This window comes from Rhineura floridana, chromosome 9, assembly GCF_030035675.1.
Source record: "Rhineura floridana isolate rRhiFlo1 chromosome 9, rRhiFlo1.hap2, whole genome shotgun sequence".
Lineage (NCBI taxonomy): Eukaryota > Metazoa > Chordata > Lepidosauria > Squamata > Rhineuridae > Rhineura > Rhineura floridana.
In genome coordinates, this window is record NC_084488.1 from 93,718,586 (window position 1) to 93,735,798 (window position 17,213).

General features: G+C 40.4%; 1 protein-coding gene across 11 annotated transcripts in view; it reads right to left on the bottom strand.

The window, feature by feature from the left end:
- The window catches only part of NPNT (nephronectin), a 93,667-nt gene that overhangs the window by 69,023 nt on the left and 7,431 nt on the right, over positions 1 to 17,213 (bottom strand). The gene's annotated exons all lie outside the window — the stretch shown is intronic.

Sequence of the window (17,213 nt, forward strand, 5' to 3'; positions counted from 1 at the left end):
TGTCCGGTCTTTATTTAGCATTCATACTGATCTGTTTGTGGGGTGTTTATGCCTTTTCCCATTAATAATTTGTTCATTCCACACTTTCAGTGCATTCCCTGTCACTTCCCTAATCTCAGAAAAGTCTTCCTCTTTTTGTAAAAGTAGATTTGTTTTACTAGGGCAACAGAGTGATTTAATCTGCTTTAATTGCCCAAATATAAATTTCTGCTGTGCTCTTGAATCCCTCCTGCAACATATTGACAGTATGGAGGCATGTTGAGAGAGAGAGAATGAGTGGAGCATGGTTAATCCAGTATGTTTCAGAGCTATGTGGGAATCTGAACCTGGATCTCTGTCACCTGAGTACAAATGGCCGTTGTCATGCGGAGTACCACAAGGCTCGGTGCTTTCACCGATGCTGTTTAACATTTACATGAAACCGCTGGGAGAGATCATCCGGAGGTTTGGAATTCGGTTTCACCAATATGCTGATGACACCCAGCTTTATTTTTCCTTCCCTCCGGATATGAAAGATGCCATCCTTCCTTTAAATAATTGTCTAACAGCAGTTAAGACCTGGATGACACAGAATAAGCTGAAACTGAACCCAGATAAAACAGAGGTGCTGGTGGTTGGGCACCGAACCAAGTTGGAAATAGGGAATGTACCGTTATTAGACGGAGTTTTACTCCCTTTAAAGACCCAGGTTCGTAGTTTGGGTGTCCTTCTGGATTCGGCCTTGACTTTGGAGGCCCATGTCTTAGCAACTTCCAGAAGTGCCTTTGCCTGCCTAAAATTGGTTCGCCAATTGCGCCCTTTTCTGGAACTCTCTGACCTAACCACGGTTACCCATGCCTTGGTTACGTCTAAGTTAGACTATTGTAACTCGCTTTATACTGGACTTCCCCTTAAAATACTTCATCAACTGAAATTAGTCCAAAGAGCAGCTGCCAGGATGTTAATAGGAGCAGGTTGGTGAGTTCACACTACTCCGCTCCTAAAACAACTACACTGGCTTCCAATTTCTTATCGAGTTCAGTTTAAAATCCTGGTTTTAACGTTTAGAGCTTTATCTGGTTCAGGCCCTAGTTATCTTTCAAATCGTATTTCGTTTTATGAGCCTGCTCGTTCTTTAAGATCTTCATTAGACCCCGGCCTTAATATTCCTTCTTTTTCCCAAATTCATCGGACTGGTATTAGGAATAGATCATTTTCGGTGGTAGCACCAACTCTTTGGAATTCTCTTCCGCAGGAAATTCGTTCTTCCCCCTCTTTAATTAGTTTTCGTTGCCAAGTTAAGACCTTTTTATTTCGGTTAGCTTTTGAATTGTAATGTGAGAGATAATTTATATTTTTTTATATATTGTATATTGTATAATGTGTTTGCACTATGTTATTGTTTTGGCCGCTTAGAATTCTTTGGAACTGAAGCGGGATACAAACTTTTAAAATAAATAAATAAATAAATAAAACTGTCTAATCCCTGCATCACACTAACTTCCTTTTTTAAAGAAACACAAGCCTGGTCTTATTTATGTGTATATTTGGAGCAGGGTGGATGAATTCCTATTTTCTGTGCAACAACCAAAACTGTTCTATTAAAGTATATAGAAGTGGCAAAGAGTTGGCATGGTGTAGGAAAAGCCTTGAGGCACATACCACTCCTCATCTGTACAGGAGCAAGGCCAAATACTGTTCCCTCAAAAGTATGAGTGGGAGTTTTGCCTTTCAACAGAGTGGGAAAAGGCTGGACATTTGCAGACCTGCATTTCTGCAGACTTTTCAAAGATTTTGCTCTATACTAAATACCCTGAAAGTTCTCACTGAGATCAAATATGCCAATTATGTGGCCGGCTTGGTTCCTCTGAACAGACACAAGCCACCAAAATGTTCCTTGGTGAAGCTCCCAAGTATATCAATCTTGCTTGCACAAGAGGTGGGTTGTGTTCTTAACTTTAGATTGCACATCCTCAGAGTAAACACCTGAGGGGAGAGTCTTCATTACGTGGCCATAAATAATAATTTGCTTTCATTTGGCTTCATGACTTTCCATGAGATATATCAGAAGTGAAGAACCTCAGGCCCTCTGGGGCCCAAAGGTAGCTTTCGAAGACTCTCTGTCCAGCCCTTGGGACTCTCCCAGGCCACACCTCTCTCCCCAGGCTATGGTCCTCACCAGTGCCTGCCACATGCTTTTGCATGGCTGGAATGTGTCCTTGAACTGTGATGAAGCCTCTTCTTGCCTGGCTGGAGTGAGATTTGTGTTTATAGAACCTTCTGTTTTTGTGTGGTTGAAATATAGCATACTATACGAAGCTATGAGACACATCCATTGCTATGCCTATTTTTCTTCTGTTCCCGCTCAGTGTGGCCCCCAGAAGGTTGCTCATGAGGGAATGCGGTCTCCACTCCTCAGATATAAATATACACTCCAACTGTCTTGGTTTGTGATGAATAGTATCAATTTTCTGATTCCTGGTAAATAACTATCCCTGTTTTGTTCCTATTTGATCTTTAGAGAAAATTGTAACAACGTTTTTTTTAAAATTGTGTTACAGGGTCAGTGTGAGCTACTTGGAATTACACAAGGAAAGTCCTGCTGGTTCAGACCAAAGGCCCATCTAATCCAGCAGCCTGTTTTCCACAGTGGCCAGAGGTCTCTGGGAAGCCCACAAGCAGGATATGAGGATAATAGCCAATTCCCATTGTGGTTTCCCAGCATCTGGTATTGAAGTTAGTATATATAGCTATCATGACTAGCAGCCATTGTTATACTTATCCTCCATGAGATATGGAGGAGAAATTAGATTCAGTATGCATTGAATGGCAAACCTACCTAATCTGCACTTTCTGAAACAACATGTGAACTGAACTACATCCATCCTTCAAAATTTGCACTTCTCCAGCCCAGTAATGTGTACAAACAGGACTGGCACCAGCCCACTGCAGGCCCTTGCCTCCCCTCTGCTTGTGTGTGTACGCACACACTTAAATATGCCTGGTTGCGCCACCTCTTGCATTGCTGTGTCAGTGCATTTGCCTGCCATCACCCAAGATGGCAGGAATGTGCATGCAGCAAGCTAATATGGCACCGCAAGAGGTGGCACGACAGGGTGCATTTAAGCACGCGCCAGCTGTGCATGCATCTGGGGGTGATGTCGCCTGGGAGGGTAGAGATCCCACTCCACAATCTGCACCACTGTCCAGTCATGGCCTGTGACCCGATGCTGGCGGAGACTATGCAGCAAAAGCTCCACCACCCCAGCTCCAGCCCCAGGCGCCCTCGGCCAGTGCCCGACCTGGCTGCTTGCTGGTGCCAGGCTTGTGTAAAAAAATGTATATATTGCATTATGTTACAGAAAATTGTTTTGCAAAAATGTGTATATTAGGCAAAATGTATATATTAGAAGAAATTCGCAGTACAATGCTGATGGATTTTTATGAGTTTTTTTTTTTTAATTAAGTGATGTATAAATTTGAAGAACTGAACTTCAGACTGGAAAAATTGGAAACTAACATTGACAGATTCCCCCATCCCTATCCTCCACCAATCTATCTAATTCCCTTTTAAAGACATCTAAGTTGGTAGTGAATGTCATAGTTTAATTATGTGTTGTGTGAAGAAACACTTCTTTTTGTCTATCCTGAATTTTTCACCATTCAGTTTCATTGGAGGACCCTGGTTCTAGTATTACATGAGAAGGAGCAAAACCTCTATCTATCCTCCTCAACATGCATATATTACATACCTCTATCATGTTCCCTCTTACTCTCCATTTTTCTAAATGAAATAATTCCAAACATTGTAGCCTTTCCTCATAAGGCAGTTGCTCCAACCTCCTGTTCCAACATCCCTGGGTGAGGAGCAGATGCACCCTGTCCCAGTGCACATTAATAATAATTTGTATTATTATATTTTTACTGCCAAGGAAGGGGAGAGATGCTTGTGGATTTTCTGCCTCAAGTGCCAATAACTCTAATAGTCTTGGGTACTATGCAAACCTTGAGTTAGGGAGAGGGAAGCCATTTGCTGCTCCACCCCTCAATCATCAAAATGTCTTGGGCTGGCCTAGCAAATCCCCACCCCCTCTACCAAACATACATCCCTCTTTCTAAAAACAAACAAACAAATAATCCCCACCATGCCAGACATTAACATTTCATAGAAAGTTGTCCTTAATGGAATAGATATAAACCAAGGTTTTATTCGAAAATACCATTATGTGTCTCAAGTCAAGAAGCGTTTTACAGAAGAGAAATGGCTGGAAAAGAGAAATGGTTAACTTATCAAGAACTATTAGAAAATGTACATGGAGAATATATAATGAAAGAGAGAGAGCAACTGATAAAGGAGGGATATAGCTCTCAATGGTTTGCCTATTTACAATTGTTAGAAAGATATAAAATGGATAAGAAAATGTATGGGTTTGAAATAAGTAAATCTGATTTTGAAATAGGTCTGTGTACAAATGATGAAAGTATAATTGCGAAAATGTATAAACTCTTGCTGAAAATGGATATGGAAGAAGAACAAGTAAAAGAGTGTATGGTAAAGTGGGCAAAAAATTTTGGTTATAACATACAAATGGATCAATGGGAAAATATGTGGAAAAAAGGCTTGAGATTTACATTATGCTATAATCTTAAAGAAAATTTCTATAAAATGATGTACCGTTGGTATATGACTCCAGAAAAGTTGTCAAAAATGTATAGTAACGTTTCTAATGTTTGTTGGAAATGTAAACAACAAGAAGTATCATTTTATCATATGTGGTGGTTGTGTAAACAGGCAAAATTATTTTGGGCACAGATAGGTAGGATGATGCAAAAAATCTTAAAGATAAATATTCAGTCAAAGCCAGAATTTTTTTTATTGGGTTTTATGGATAAACAAATAGAAAAGAAATATGGAAGAATAATATTATATATGATTACGGCAGCAAGATTATTATATGCACAAAAGTGGAAAATGGAATCAACACCAACAACAGAAGAATGGCTATTGAAATTAATGGACTTAGTAGAGATGGATAAATTGACATGTTTACTTAGAGAAAAATCGACAGATACATTTCTTAAGGAATGGAAGCCTCTCTTAGACTTTTTGTTGAAAGATAAAAATGAAATGATGATAATGGGATTTGACGATTAATTAAGATAGACTATGGAGAAAAGTGATCTTGTATGTATTTAGGGACAGGTTTGATATATATTATATACTTATAGCTGATCTGTGACAAATCGGAAGTCAAGTTTTTTATTTTCATTTATATTGTGTTATGTTTTTTTATTTTGTTTTCTTTGTTTTATGAAAATTTGAATAAAAATTATTATAAAAAAAGAAAAAAAAAAGAAAGTTGTCCTTAATTTAAGTTGCTTTTTAAAAGGAGTCACTCTAGGAATTTGAAAAAAATCTAATAATCAATTAGGAGTTTGAGTATGAGAAGAACTCAGCTCTGTGTATCCTCCATTTCAGAGATAAAAATAGGGAAAGCTTGTCTAACTCTGATTCATATACTAAGAATCACATCTTTCCTACACCCATGAAGGCTCTACCCCATTAGCCATTAACTCTGAAAGTTTGTGTTATACTAATTGAAAAGATAATGGGGAAGGGATATTTGTCAGGCCAAAGGTGGGGAGGAAAGGGTTGCAAAACCCTCATCGTATGCTGTGGTCTTGATCAGAGGAAACAGCAACTGCTATTTACAATTTTAAAAAGATTTACGCAATTATGTTTTGGCACGTTGGCTATGATATGCAAATCAGTAGTGTAGTGAAGGTGAGCACAGCTCCCAGAATTTTTTTCAGAGCAGGAGCAATCTGCTAGGGCACCAGGGACACTGACAGACCTTCCTTGCTCCAGCAAGTGAGTGGAATGGTAACAAGGCTTCCAAATCCTCCTTCTCTGGTGGGATTCCTACTTCTATACTAGCAGTTTTAATGGTAAACACTTCTTTGCAATATTGATTTTCATTTTTAATGAAAGCTATTAGCCACTGTGAGAACAGAAGGACATTTGGCCTGATCAGGGTTTTTGTGTTACTCAGTACAGTTTTTCTTATGTTCTTAGACATTCAAACAGATCTGAGATGAAGATGTGCCACAGTATACTGGCGGTTGCTCTCATAAAGGCGCCATCATATTCTTTAAACAGAGAAAAGTAGAGTTGTATCTATGGAGTTCCTAGGGGAGAGCATTTGGGGGACTGCCTCCGCATGAAAGTGTGTAGGCTTTGTCTTCTTTCTGTCAGGTTTTGAGTGGTATGCTCTCCACCTGCATTTGCAAAGCGGTTCAAGAGGGAAGGCAGTCAGTCAGAAAGACTTGCAGAGATATGGGAAATTAATATATAAGGCACGAGTCTAGACCAGGGATCTGGAACCTTTGGCCCTCCAGATGTTGTTGGTAACCAACTCCTATCTCCTGGTCAATATTGCCAATTCCTGGGGATGATGGGAGTTGCAATCCAACAACATATGGAGGGACACAGGTTTCCCATTTCTGCTCGAGGACTAAGTTGGAGCTTGAGAACAAGCTTTAGGGCTGGGCTCTGGCTCGATTTATTCATTATTTTTAAATCAGTTTTAAAGACCATCCTTCATGGTGTGACTTCCCAACATAGAAAACAACTCAGTTAAAAGATATATTTAAATAAAAACCAAATTCTATTGCAGTAGTCCAGAGACCAATAGTAATGGCAGCTCTCATTGATTAACTGCTAGTGCCTGGAAGAACAGAAATGTTTTTACTTGGCAGAGGGAATAATTAAGGTCTCTCCTGTTCATACCTTCAGTGGAAGGGAATTCAAAAGGCTGGGGAGCCACAAACTACCCAGTGTCAATCAACACTGTGGAGCAACAAGGAGAGCCCCCATGCCAGACACAGCACCTGGGATGACTGATATGGGAAAAGGCACTTCAATGTTATTCCTCATTCCCTTATAATTCACAGAAGTGATGTATTGCATAATAAATTCTACTACACCTACATCTTGAGAGACATTTGTCCTGGGGGCGGGGGGAAAGGCATGACCAAAAAAGGGACAAGATAATCCATACAGATATATGGCTCTGAGAGTTAAATAAAGTTTGTTTAGGATCTAGATGGATTTAGTGAAGTTCTCTGTTGCAGAAGAATAAAATTGCATTCAGGATAAGTAACCAGATGCTCATAATTGAGGCATGTAATTATTTATGTCTGCCTTTTTTTCAGAATGCTGTGATTAACAATCTGTTCAGTAAATTTAATATTGTAACAGTTCTGGAACTTAGCACACAGTTTGCTGTTGAGACAAGCATCACCTTTGTTGGAAGTAGTAAGAGCAGGAATAAATTCCAGTGTATTTCACTGAAGCAGCCAAAACAGAATCGGAAACCACAACTGAGGTGTAAATCAGTGTTGCATGCGTACATCCAAACCCTTGCACACAAGTAAGTAAAGGTAAGAACATCCATTATTTCTAGGTCCATTTAAAACAATTGTCCCATTATCTTTAGCTGTGTGCAGGAATTAAATACTCATAGAAGCCCTGCCACCTCAGCCAGAGACTAAACTGTGAAATTGACATTTTGATATTCTGGGTTGCTGTCAACTAAATCCAACCCAGAGTAGACCCTTTGAAATGAATGAACCTAAGTTAATCATGCCTAGTAACTTTAAATGGATCTACTCTGAGTAGGACTAACACTGAGTCCCACCGTCTCTTCTCTGTTGCTGGGTGAATACTGATAGCTCATCTTCACATTAATTGAAGTCTGAGAATCAGCATTTGTCACATACAGGTTTTTATCTTTACTTGTTTCTGGGGGAGGCTAGTTGACTTGCTGACGAACTAGATGCTATCAGATCCTGGTCCTAACAGAGCAGACTGATAGACTAAAATCTAAATGGATCCTGTGTAAATGCATAGCTTTTAGGATTATCTTATTCCAGCTACCAGAATCCAGTGACTCTCTAGTGCCAAACAAAATGGGTTTATTTCAGTCTCTTTTTAAATATGCTGTTAAATATTATTTTTACTTTATACATAATTTTCCCACTTTCAAGAATTTGGTTTGTGTCTTTAGAATTCTCTGCTGCTTAATGATTGCATTATAACATTTTCTGTGTTTTGAGCAAGGCTAATTACCTGGAAGGAGCTGATAAACAGGGTTAGTCCTTGTGATGCTTGCCAGATAGTGTTGAACTGCAACTCCCATCAGCCCCAGCCAGCATGATCAATGGTCAGGCATGATGGGAGTTGTAGCCCAGCAACATCTGGATAGTGCCATATTTGCTATTCCTGCACTAAGGATATGTCTGTATATATTGCAGTTTTGTTCTCATTTCTCCTTCCTTGTGTGTTATTGTTCCTCACTTGTTCCTTCAAGAGCATTTTGCAAGGGGGGGGGAGATTAAGAATAACAGACAACAAGGACATGGAAACACAAACATGCCAGTCCAAGTGGCTAGTTGATGTGTTTATTTGTGAGTAGGCTAGGCAAACTGGTAAATTTATTCAGGGATAAGTGTAGTAGCACACCTTGAAACATAGATGACAATGCTCTTAAGCATTTCCACACATTGCAATGAATGTTGAGGGAAATTTAATACCGACCTTTCTGTGACAAATGTGAAGTGGACCTCTAATCATGGACACTACCCAGAATGAGATGCTGACTGCACCAGCTGTTTACAGTATGTTTTTTGACACATGGCATGAAGAACAGTTGGTGCAAACATAGTTTTTAACAGGGTAGGATCTAAGCTATCAAGAAGCAGGATATTTCTAAGTACCTAATACTGAAGACAAACAGCAGGGATTGTCTATCATCTTTAGGCTCAATTTATGATCTCCGCAGAACCATTTGGCTGATGAGCCATTGTCAGAAAGACCTTTGTTCTGATACAACACAGCAATTATTTTCTTGTGAAGAAGTCATTAGTTGTGTCTGCATGTAACACTAAGGCATGGTTTGTAGCAGCTATGATTTGGTTAATAAACCATGGTTTACTGAACTATGGCTTAGCATTATGTGCAAACAGGCCTTTATGTATGACACCTACATTTCCACAATGCCTAGCTACAAAATAGTTCTAATGATGGCTGCATTGCCTAATCTGATCCCCAGGCTGAAACCCTGTGAAGATTCACAGTACCTTTGTCAGGCTACAATGTTCTGCTATGACAGACTGATTGAGAAAAATCTGGGGTGCAAATCCACCAAACACAGTAACGTCTATTAATTCCAATGGGACCCTGCTCCAATCCCATTAAGAGAGCAGAAATACTGCTTATGAGCAATGTCAACAAAAACAGCAGTTACTTAGTTAAAGCATTAAAAATACGATGACTGCATTATTCAGTATATTTTGAAACCATGCACAATCTGCAAGGGAAGTGAGTGGAAACTGTTAATTTATGTGATGTCTTCAGTGCTGCCACTGCCACCCCAGAAATGGCAGCACTTTCCATGTCATAGTACAACAGGTATTTCTCCTACAGAGCCAAAATTGCACATTAATTTTAGGATGATATGACACATTTTCTGCTGACTAAACTCAACAGGGAAGCAATCATGCTTATCTGTTTGTTGGGAAAAGACCGTTTCCACTTGGATATCCTATTCTACATCTCCAAACAGCATTGGCACATAACAGAAATACCTCTTTGTTTTCCACTTATGCTAGAGACTCTTAGGACATTCTGTCCTCTGTGCTGGCATTAGCTTTTCTAGCAGGTAGTGGAGAGGTAGGGAGAAAGTGCATATATTTCATAACTTCTGTAAAGTTTTTAGTAGGTACACATTTAGCAGGAAGTAGGATAGCAAGTGCTCTGAATTATGGTTTGGTGTGGTGAGGGGTTCAATGGTACTGATCTGGGCAGGCAACCTTGTTTGGCCATGATTTTCTAATGTATCTGAAGCCCAGCTGAACTGGCTGCAACCATAGGGCTGCATTTCTGACTCATAAAGAAGCCTGGAATCCTATCATATGTACATGCAGTTGGAAGTAAGTCGCATTGAGTTCAACAATACTTACTCCCAAACAAGTGTCACGAGAATGTGGTGTTCATTAGAAGGTCTTAACAAAAAAATAGTTTCTGTTAATCTTCTCATGAAAAAGGAGTCACATAACTTGTTAGGTCTCCTGGTCATGCCAACCCTGCTTGTATGTCCCTCTTTGTTACAGAATCTTGAAGTTTGCCTAGGGTGGACAGGTGGAAGAAGGGGACAGGACTCCTGCGCCTTTTTTAAATAGTTTTCTTTTCTTGTGGAACTTGTGGAACTGAAAGCTAAGCTTTAATATTTGATGTTTTTACTTGCTGAATCTCGTGGCATTTTAAAACCAAAGTCCTTTTGGGGTACACCATTATTTTAGTTTCATCATATAATTTTAGGACATAATTAATGATAAGATGCTCACTAATTCAATAGGTCAAAAAGGCTTACATTAGTCATTTCAGAACAAGCCAAATCCTTGAGAGCATGACCTCAGCATATAACAGAGCTTGCAGTGATCTAGAGGCAACTATAGGAGGATGAGAGTCAACAGCTGCAAAAACAGGTACCAGATCACAAAAATACAAATTGGTGCAAGTATACAACCCTGACTTAACTTTCTCAGAACTCTCAACTATAGCTGTGATGTCAACTCTCTAGTTGCGATCATAATTTGTTTTAAACTGTTTTTAATATTGTATTTTATATTGCTGTGCTGTGACTTGCCCTGGGACCTTGTGGTGAAGGGTGGGTAATAAAATCTAATAATAATAACTCAAGCAGTCAGGTGGCTGTCTATACCATATTTGATCTTGGCATGTTTTCTTTTTAATTAAAAGAAGGTTTTTATCCATGGAGATTTATCCTATAGGAGATTTATCCTATAATTTTTCACGTTTTGTATCAGACCCAGATTTCAAGTCAGTGAAACTTGCAAACAGTTTGCTTCTAAGTCCTCAACTAAGTGAGATAAAAGGAGGTGGGGGGAAGCAATGATCCAAGATAGATCAGCCTGGTCTAAAATCAGCTTGCTCATGAAACAGAAGACTTTCTGCTTCTATCCATCCAGTAAATCATTTTATCTTATAAATGTTTCATCTTATCATTTACTAATTACACTTAGAAAACATATTGACCTATATTTGGTTGGATCATTCCTTGGCCCTTTCTTAAAAATTGGTATCATATGCCCTGTTGTACTTCATGTTTGCCTATCATTGCAAACACAGCAGCCAGAACAGGTGCCCACCAACTGATGTTTGCTGTACCTGCTGAAATTCCATATTCTACACAACAATTAAAAGCGCAGGTGCTCTGTCCTTTTCCCCATCCGTCCACCCTAGCCCTGCCTAAAGCTATAAGCAATGATAAGACATTAAAACTATTGGTAAGAGGCTGGTGGGACAGCACAATCCTCTGCATGTTTACTCAGGAATGTCCCATTGTTTTAATGGGGCTTCTGCCCTCCTAAGTAAGGCATTTAGGACTGCAGCCTTGTTGTACAATTCTATGCATGCCTGCTGAGATGTAAGCCCCATTCTGGAAAGGGCCATAGCTCAGTGGTAGAGCATCTGTCTCGCATGAGGAAGGACCCAGGTACAATTCACTGGGGCTTACTAATTTAAGAGGGAATAGATTGCAGCCTTAATCTTCCAGAAGTCCTCCTGCTTGTCTATCTTAACACATCTAATTTTGATTACCATGGTAGTCCTGTTTACTTAATGCATCTAATTTTGATTTGGTTTATGAACCCTGAGCTTGGGATGTATAGCCTGTGTAGCCTTGGTATCATGTTCAGAAGCTCAGTGTCATGGCCCCGTCAGAGGACTCCTCAGATGAGGATGACTCAGGAGTAACAGCAGCAGACCCAGGAGCAGCAGGAGACACCGAGGAGCCTCCTGAGAATCCAGCTCCTTCTGCCCCTCAGCTGCAGAGCACCCCAGGGACAGCAGAGGCCCTGCAGCCAGACACAGACAGTGAACAGGATACTCCCCCCTCACCTGCAGAACGTAGACAGCAGAAGGTCAGGCAGAAGAGAGGCAGGCCTGTCTCCTTAAGGCCCAAACGCTTAGGACTCACACCTGCTGTCAACCTTGCTCTTTATAAGGCACACCTTGGCTGCAGCTTGTTGCTGACTGTAATGTCAGGTGTGGCTTGTGTGGTCCTAGTTTCCTTGCAACCTCTTTTGGACTGACCCCTTGGCACTTGATCCCAGACCTCTACTGACCTCGCTTCTGGACTCCTGACTCGGCAAGTACGCTTCGGACAAGCCTGGCCCTTATCAGCTCCCCTCCTCCTAGACCTGGCAGATTTATGGCCACACTGACGGCTAAGGACTTTGCTTCCCTGCCAACCACCCAGGAATTCCAGCCCCCACCGGCACTGCTGACGCAGTGTAGAGCTGACATTCAGTCCCTGTGTACATTCTGATTCTTGGTTTTCTCTTTCTCGTTTTGGTCTTGTCAAAAGCCTGATAACTAGAGTTGTGTTTAATGTTTGCCTACAAACTTTTCCAGAGATTTTATGGCATCTGAAATATCTCCTGATTTTTGTGGGATCTGAAATATCTATCTCCTTTTTAGCAGCTCATTTGTAGCTACTCTTCTATGGGCGTACTTCAGTGCTTAACTCTGACTTCTTTTCCCAGGGAACACTGATGTCATTGTATAGCAAATCCAAACTGTCTATATTAATGGCATCACTTAATAGCAGACAAAGCTAATTCAGAGTGCAGGCAATGGTTAAGATAACCATCTGATTTGGTTGCATTACAATGTGGTTGAGGGCAAATAGAGCTATTTCAAAGTGAAGGAAATAGTTCCTGTGTTGCATTGTCAGGGCTCTAAATGTGCACATAATTGCACATCTTTTCAAAAAAAACCCTCCCTGAAAAAAACATTGCTGAAAGAAGTGGGGGGAGCGGAGGAGGATTTTCAGGGGGAGAAAGTGCTCAAGAAGGAACCCCCATTGTCTCAGATTAGCAAGACTAATGACCTTTTTGACATACCAAATGCTGTTTGTGGCTTTAATGATAAACTTTTAGCATGCTTGCCTCCTTGACGTTTCTGATAGAAAGGAATTCTATCTGGATCTGTTTATTTATATGGTTTCAGATCATTTTTCTGCTGGCCCTTGCTTCTGCACCTTTAACAGAAACTTGTTCTGCAGGCATTAATGCTTATCTTCATGTTGCATAAATCTTTACACATTGGTTTCTGCAAATTAACAGGAGCTTTATTTGCAGAAATCAGCATTGTAAAGATGTAGGGCAATTTTCATGGCAATATATTTGGCAATGAAGTCATCGGGTAACCTCAAAAAAAGCACATGCAAATCTATATGACAATAGTGACCTTGGCTGGGGTTACGCAGCTCCTCAATGAAATTAATGTGTGTGAGGGAACAACCATTCATGTTCTGCACAAACAATCTCATACTTAGCGTGCATGTGTTACCCACAGCACTTTCTAAACAGATTAGGGTTCTGATGTTACGTACACACAGTTGTTGTTATTGTTATGTGCCTTCAGGTCAATTACGACTTATGGCGACCCTATGAATGAGCGACCTCCAATAGCATCTGTCGTGAACCACCCTGTTCAGATCTTGTAAGTTCAGGTCTGTGGCTTCCTTGACAGAAACAATCCATCTCTTGTTTGGCCTTCCTCTTTTTCTACTCCCTTCTGTTTTCCCCAGCATTACTGTCTTTTCTAGTGAATCATGCTTCTCATTATGTGTCCAAAGTATGATAACCTCCATTACATCATTTTAGCTTCTAGTGACAGTTCTGGTTTAATTTGTTCTGACACCCAATTATTTGTCTTTTTTGCAGTCCATGGTATGCGCAAAGCTCTCCTCCTGTGTACACACAGAAAAATACACATTTCCTAAACATGTCCCCCAGCAGATAATCAGCACTACTATCTCAGGTTTGGAGGGAGCAGCACTGTGCTGCCCACTCTCCCATAACTGAAGTTAGTCTACCCTCTTTTTGAAGACAAAAGGCATAAGAAACAGATGCTGCTGCTGCTGCTGCCATGACTTGTACAGTGTGAAAACTCCTGGCGTGAAAATTAAGGGGTGGCAGAATACACTGGCTTTCTCTGTGAATCGCTCTCAAGGCAACTATCTGAGGGGCCCACTGCTTCTGCAATAAGCACCCAGTTGGTGACAGATGTACAGTATTCCCATCCAAATTCTATCCTTCTGCCTCCACCCACCATGATGCATTGTGAAGCCTCACTCACCTACAGGCCTGCACAACTTTTGACCCACTAAGCTGAATGCAGCCCATCTGTCATGCATGGTAGCACACCAGAGACTTGATAAACCTGTTTTTGCTGTCCACCTGGGACTACAAAAATTGGGGGCTAGGGAGAGATCTTGTTAAGCACATCAGAGGCCAACATATAGTTTTCGTGTGCTGAATTCAGCTTGATAGGTAGCATTTTGCAGGCTTGCCCAGACATAACTGTGACAGCCTTCAAAAGATTATTGCAAGAATAAATTAAACGAGAACTGTGCTTTGTATATTATGAGTGATAACAACAGCTACAAAGATGATGTGGATAGTTCTCAGAACAATTACTACTCTTCTTACATGGCATTTTCCTTACAACCCAGCTGAAATCTCAAATAACTCTCTGTTAATCATTGCAATTTTGTTTGCTTTTCCTGAAGAGAATGACTTCTGTGGCCATTTGGAAATAAAGTTTAAAAGAAATTGCATACTGAATAGTATTTGCCCTTGGATCCATAGAATCATAGAGTTGGAAGGGACCTATAAGGCCATCAAGTCGAACCCCCTGCTCAATGCAAAAATCCAAATTAAAGCATACTCGACAATACCATAAATGGTATTCTTGAATTGTTTGAATAAAAGTGTGATTTCTGCCCACAAAACAGAAGGGATTAAATTATTTCTCCTTAAAGCAGCTGAATGGAAAAGCAAGATGTCATCTAATAAAATGTGACTTGAAAAAAAATCTGGTAACATATTCATTGTGGATAAAAAGAAATAATGCCAAATGAAAAGGATATTAATTGCTGTAAACCGCCCAGAGAGCTTCAGCTATGGGGCCTTATATAAATGTAATAAATAAATATTACTAGATTCTACTAATTCTGATGATTTCCAATCATTAGGATTATCTAGAAATGTAAAGCCTGCTGTTCAGACCTTATATCTAGCCAAATATGTATTATTTATTTTTATATAATAGTTCAGTTGGTTTCCATGGGATGTATCCAACACTGCTATGTGCCAGCAGAACAGACTTTCACTTGCACAATGGGACTTCCACTTCCCCTCCTCCCTTCTGTACACCCCATGCACCTCAAAATCTGCTCTAGAGAGTGGAGGACCCCCAGAACACCTTTTAGGGGTGCATAGGGGTCTGAGGGGGGAAGGGAAAGTCCCACTGCTGTGAGCCAAACTCCACTCACACAGCATTGGATATAATCCCTTCCCTTTGCTAGAATATCTTCCTTTTTTCTTTAGTTCTTCCTCTCTCAATATTTTAATTTGACTTTATTTTAAGATATTTGTGAACTGAGATGTTTTTAAATGTGTTGCACTTGCATTTAAATTGTTTGTAATTGAGATGAAAACTCAATAGTTTTTCTTAAAAAAAATAAAATAATGGGCATTGCCCAACTAAGTTAAGCATTTTTCATTCAGAATGGTTTCAATGGGAGAATTAAGCATGTGCCCAATTCTTTCCCATTACAAACAGTGGATGCAGAAATGTTTAATTTTGGTTGGTTTGCACCCATTTATTTTCAGAGTACAGAAAAAAATATCTAGTTAGATTTGTCCACTGCCAAGCTTCAATCATTAGAACCAATAAAGACATTAATTTGGGGCATGACAGGAGCAGAACCGCACCACTACATGTGCACATATGTGCACATGCACTCTATAATATTACTGAAGACAGACTGATGTTTGAAGAAATGTACTTTTCTAACTGCAGGGAAAATCTTACGGTTGATTAACTATATTGCATCAGATGTTTTTATTGCATTGTTGGCACATACTTCATAATATACAGGAGTAGAACCGGTTGATAGATATTGCAGGGAGGCAGTTTATGGCTAAACATTAGGAGAAACTTCCTAATGGTAAGAGCGGTTTGACAGTGGAACCAGGGCTGGAGCAAGAGACTGCACTGCCAATGGCAGGAAGCTGCTTTGTCACCACCCCCTTCTCTCACCACCACCACTGCTGCCATCCACTCCTCCTCTTCTTGCCCACCACTCTTCCTCCTATGCGCCCTGGTTCCCTTCCCAAGTACTTTTGCCACCACATTAACAGTAGAAGCATTGGCAGTTTTTCTGCTTCGCCCTACAGCTCCTCTCTGCCTCACTCTGAGGAAGGGCTAAGGGGTTCTTTAATCAGAGCAAAGCATTCTGGGTGAGGTGGCCAGGAGAGTGCATGCGTTGCCAACAGTGTCACAGCTAGAAATGATTTAAAGTAATATTGAACTTTTAACAGTTTAAATAGCATTTTAGCTGACACAGAAAAATGCAACAGCAGCATCCACCAGGCACAGAATGCCTTACACTGAGAAAGAGCCCTCTTTGCCCTTCCTCAGAGCAAGGAAAAGGTGAAGGTGGACAGCCTCACTAGGTGGCTGGTTGATGGCAACAGCAGAACCAGCAGGTGGGAGTGCCAGATCACCATCCCCTCCACCCTTGTCTCGGCTTGCTTCATTACAACTCCAGCCCCAAGTGAAACAGACTGCCTCAGGAGATGGTGGGCTCTTGTTTACTGGAGGCATTCATGCAGGGGATGGCCATCTGTCCAGGATGCTGTAGCTGCATCCTGAATTGTAGATCCTACACTGAGCAAGGAGTTGACCTCCAATGTTCCTTCCAACCTAAGGGTCTATGATTTTGTGATTGTGAGTTAAGTCATGGGTCTAATCTTGCACACACTTACAAGAATATGCAAATAGGGAAAAATACGTATTTGCAGGATCAAGACCGAAAACTGGCTAATTTGGCAAATCCTCCAACTCAACTGAAAGCCAGCATTTCTGTATTCCCATTTGTCTAGCTTCTAGTTCAATTATTCTTTTTCACTAGTTGGTAAAGTTGATAGGACAATGAGAAAGTGAGAAATGTTATTAATATATGTACCACTACAAGACACTGTCAGGTTAAATATAGGAACTTAATTTGGGTAGGAATTTTTTGAATCTTTTTTCTTTAACTTCTGAAAGGATATTTCCAAAATGTTTTGGCTTA